Below are 5,324 nucleotides of genomic sequence, written 5' to 3'. Positions count from 1 at the left end.
ATAACAACGGAGACGCCTGTCTCCTTCCCTGCTACTACCGCATCACGTGATGACACTCACTAGCCAATCAGAGCACTGGCACAGTGGTGTGACGTCAGATGCCATGCAGCGTCCTGTGTGTGTTAGCGCCTGTCTCCTCATAACCTGCAGATGATGTCTCCTCCTGCCCTGGCTAGTGGCTACCTGTCAGTGCATTTTACTGTGATTGCTCTACAGAGAATATGAACTGCTTTATGTACCTTCCCACAAATACTGAGCCGGCCCTAGGCATACTAAGCAAATGCCTAGGGCGACTGAAACGCCTTGGGGCGGGGAGGCATTCCAGGGCTCTGATGCTGCCCCCACACCCTTCGCGACGCTGCCTCACCCCCTCCCGTTGCAGCTCCGATCGGGCACTACAGTACGGTAGTCAGCCAGTCAGGTGACTGACTGTGAGCCAGGTCAGAAGAATGAGCGTCTGCATAGAAGCTCATTCTGGCTATTGGCTGCAGTAGGAGAGAAGATGGCCGCGGAGGGTATGCTGCGCGTGCCCAGTCACGGCCACTCTTCCCATGTGCCTTTGCGGAGCAGAGCCATGTGTGACCTCACGGCTCTGCTCCCAGACTAACCGCCGGCGCTCCACCCGCATTGCCCAGCGCCCAGCCCTTGCCCAGCAGCATTACCTGCATCAAAAAGTAAGTGTAACCTGCGTAGGCAGGCAATGTTGGCAGAGAGGGGGGCTGAGCTGTCATATATATATATATATATATATATATATATCCCCCCAAAAAAACAACAATGTCATAGATATGTGTGTGTGTGTATTTATATCTATCTATATATAGATAGATATACATACACACACACAAACATATCTATGATATCTTTGTTTTTTTGGGGATATATATAGATATATATCTATAGATATTTATAATATATATATATGTTGACAATGGATCAGCGGCACTCAGGAGTCTTTAAAAGTTAGTGAAGAAAAGGTGTCTTTATTTCGACGTTTCGGGGGTTAAGTGACCCCGTCTTTAGGAACCTGTGTGTGTTCCTGAAGACGGGGTCACTTGACCCCGAAACGTCGAAATAAAGACACCTTTTCTTCACTAACTTTTAAAGACTCCTGAGTGCCGCTGATCCATTGTCGACTTCATTGAGGGGAGTGATCTCTACCCTCTGAGGGCACCTGGAGCAAGGTATATACCCTGACTAGGGTTTGCAGAGTGCCGGGCCATTTGCATATTATATATATATATCTATATATATATATAATGTATCTCAAATAGATATATCTCAAATAGATATATATATATATATATATATATATAGATAGAGATCTCTCTCTCATCTATCTCAAATGAAGTAATTGCAGCACTCTGTGGACTTCAAGGAAATAACCACGGCACAAGGCATAGGGCCGTATTCAATCACCCGATTTTTCGGCGATATTATCGCCATCATGTAAAAATGGAGAAAACTTTCCTTCATTTTTAAAAAGGTGGAAAATGGGCAAAATCCCTATTTTTGTGTAAAAATGTGGGGATTTCTTACAGAGCCCTTTGGACAGCCCCCCCAATGATACTTTGGCAAAACATTTTTACATAAATTGCGTGCTTTGGCGAAAAATGACAGCTGAAATTTATTTATTTTTTGTGAAAAATGCATTTAATGTATTGGGACTGGTATTTTGAAGGGACATAAAGATGCGCCAAGTGTTTTAAACATCGTACGTTGCCGGCACAGGTGGTTTTTTAGTGGTTTTAAAGAACCACCTGCGCCAGCCACGTGCGATGTTTAAAACACTTGGCGCAGCCTTATGGCCCTCCGAAATACCAGACCCGATACGTTAAACACATTTTTTACGGGGAAAAAAAATTTAGACTGAAATTTCAGCGCCTGATTTTTGACAAAGTACGCAATTTATGAAATATGTTTTCGCTAAATTATCATTAGGGGGGCTGTCCAAAGGGTTCTGTAAGAAATCCCCACATTTTTACCCAAAAATAGGGATTTTGTAAATTTTTTCGCCTGCCCTAGGCTGGAGAAAAGGTTTCTCCAGTTTTTAGGTGAAAAATGTCAGTTTTTCGCAGTTTTTCACAAATCGGCCGATTCGCAAACGAAGGCGAAAACGTCCGATTTCGCCTCTGATTGAATACGGCGCTTAATGTTCGTAAAATTATGCATTGTGCTGTGGTCATTTCCTTGAAGTTCATGGAGTGCTGCGCTTCTCTGCGTTTGGGGTCAGCTTTGGTCTCTGGATGTGCACCCTTGCCGTTTATATTTTGTGGCGCCGACCTCTGTCCGTATAGTATATACATACATACATACAATACTGCGCACCGGCACTCCCACTATCCGTGTCATAGGGCAAGAAGCCCAATACTTGCTCTGGTGCCCTCCATGGAGGACAGCACCCCCAAAATGTAATAGTAACAAAAGTCAGGCGGCACTCAGAGTCTCAGTAAATCCAATACCCTCACCAGAGGGATTTAATGGTCAATGGTCGACGTTTCGAGGTGATCCACCCCTTCCTCAGGACAACATAACAAAGTGAAACACATACAACAAGGCATATAAACACATAAAACAATATGCACTTACCCCACTGTACAACCAAGCAACCATGGATTTACTGAGACTCTGAGTGCCACCTGACTTTTGTTACTAATATATATATATATATATATATATATATATATATATATATATATATTGTATATGTATATATGTAAATGAGTGTATATATAAAACATAGCGAGAGCTATAATGGCAAACAGCGGTAATCTTTGATTATAACTGTTTTCTCTAGAAAAGATGGCATAACCCCTTTAGCAAGCGCTAAAGGGGTTATACTTCATTGATAAATAGGGGCCTTAGATTGGTGGTGGGATTATTTGATAGGGAGACCAGTCAAAATTTTGCCTAGGGCACCAAATTGGCTAGGGCCAGCTCTATTGTGCAGCCTTAGAAAGTTTACCTTATGTACATATGCTTAGTCTGGGAGCCTCTGTCTGGTCTTTCCTACTGTTAGAATTGCTAGATTACATGTGACAGAGCTAACAGCATCTGACATCTCCTGAGACAGATCTCCCTTGCAGCAGCAATGTCTGTAATAAATCCCTGCTGACAAAAAGTGCTAAAACTCATGGGATAGATGCCTAGTATCGTGTAGAAAGCCCTCTAGACTGGTGAAGTGCAGCAACTCGACATGACATCGATTTCACAAGTGGACGGAAGACTTCTGGAGAGATGTGACCCATGCTGTCTGGATAGCTTCCCACAACTCCCTGATATTTGTAGATGCAGGAATGAACCTCTCCACCACGTCCCATAAATGCTAGATTTGATTTCATGTTGGGAGAACATGGTGGCCACACCATTTGTCAAATCTCTCCAGAATGCTCCTCGAACCAATACTAGACGACTTGGGACCGATGACACGGTGCATTATCCTGCTGGAATATTCCATCATTGTGGGGGTGCATGAAATCCATGAAGGGCTGCAGATGGTCATAAAGCTATGCAACGTAGAGGTTAACGGTCAGTGACATTTTCAGGTGGCCCCAACCCATGCTAGATGAACACACCCCACATCATTATGAAACCACCACCAACCTAGACGGTACCTTGTTGACAACTGGGGTCCATGGCCTCATGTTGTTTGCGCCATTTCTGAACCCTACTATCAGCCCGAAACAACTGGAACCGTGACTCACCGGACCACACCACATGTTGCCAGTACTCCAGTGTCAAATTAGCTACAGTCAGGTGGATAAATATTGGGACATTGACAGAATTTTCATATTTTGGCCTCTATTCACCACCACAATGGCTTTGAAATGAAACAAACAAAATGTGCTTTAACTGCAGACTTTCAGATTTAATTTGAGGGTAATTACATCCAAATCATGTGAACGGTGTAGGCATTACAACGGTTTCTATATGTGCCTCCCACTTTTTAAGGGGCCAAAAGTAATGGGACTATCAACTCAAAAGCTATTTCATAGACAGGTGTGGGCTATTCCCTCATTATTTCATTATCAATTAAGGTCTGGAGTTGATTCTAGATGTGACACTTGCATTTGGAATCAGTTGCTGTGGACTCTCAATATGAGATCCAAAGAGCTGTCACTATCAGTGAAGCAAGCCATCATTAGGCTGAAAAATCAAAACAAACCCATCAGAGAGATAGCAAAAACATTAGGTGTGGCCAAATCAACTGTTTAGAACATTCTTAAAAAGAAAGAACGCACCGGAGAGCTCAGCAACACCAAAAGACCCGGAAGACCACGGAAAACAACTGTGGTGGATGACAAAATAATTATTTCCCTGGTGAAGAAAAACCCCTTCACAACAGTTAGCCAAATCAAGAACACTCTCCAGGAGGTAGGTGTATATGTGTCAAAGTCAACAATCAAGAAAAGACTTCACAAGTGTGAATATAGAGGGTTCACCACAAGATGTAAACCATTGGTGAGCCACAAAAACAGGAAGACCAGATTAGAGTTTGCCAAACAACATCTAAAAAAGCCATTACAGTTCTGGAACAACATCCTATGGACAGATGAGACAAAGATCAACTTGTACCAGAGTGATGGGAAGAGAAGAGTATGGAGAAGGAAAGGAACTGCTCATGATCCAAAACATACCACCTCATCAGTGAAGCATGGTGGTGGTAGTGTCATGGCGTGGGCATGTATGGCTGCCAATGGAACTGGTTCCCTTGTATTTATTGATGATGTGACTGCTGCCAAAAGCAGCAGAATGAATTCTGAAGTGTTTCGGGCATTATTATATGCTCATATTCAGTCAAATGCTTCAGAACTCATTGGACGTCTCTTCACAGTGCAGATGGACAATGACCCGAAGCATACTGCAAAAGCAACCAAAGAGTTTTTTAAGGCTAAAAAGTGGAATGTTATGCAATGGCCAAGTCAATCCCCTGACCTGAATCCGATTGAGCATGCATTTCACTTGATGAAGACAAAACTGAAGGTAAAATGCCCCAAGAACAAGCAGGAACTGAAGACATTTGCAGTAGAGGCCTGACAGACCATCACCAGGGATGAAACCCATCGTCTGGTGATGTCTATGCGTTCCAGACTTCAGGCAGTAATTGCCTGCAAAGGATTTGCAACAAAGTATTAAAAGTGAAAGTTAGATTTAGGATTGTTTAGTTTGTCCCATTACTTTTGTCCCCTTAAAAAGTGGGAGGCACATATAGAACCGTTGTAATTCCTACACCATTCACCTGATTTGGATGTAATTACCCTCAAATTAAATCTGAAAGTCTGCAGTTAAAGCACATCTTGTTTGTTTCATTTCAAAGCCATTGT

General features: G+C 42.9%; 1 long non-coding RNA gene across 1 annotated transcript in view; it reads left to right on the top strand.

The window, feature by feature from the left end:
- Positions 1–5,324, top strand: part of LOC148453626 (uncharacterized) — a 29,395-nt gene that overhangs the window by 578 nt on the left and 23,493 nt on the right. The gene's annotated exons all lie outside the window — the stretch shown is intronic.

The sequence above is a fragment of the Taudactylus pleione genome, unplaced genomic scaffold (genome assembly GCF_031769625.1).
Source record: "Taudactylus pleione unplaced genomic scaffold, aTauple2 ptg001123l, whole genome shotgun sequence".
In the NCBI taxonomy this organism is placed as follows: Eukaryota; Metazoa; Chordata; class Amphibia; order Anura; family Myobatrachidae; genus Taudactylus; species Taudactylus pleione.
The sequence above is the reverse complement of the archived record's forward strand: the minus strand, read 5'-3'. Positions and strand labels throughout refer to the sequence as shown.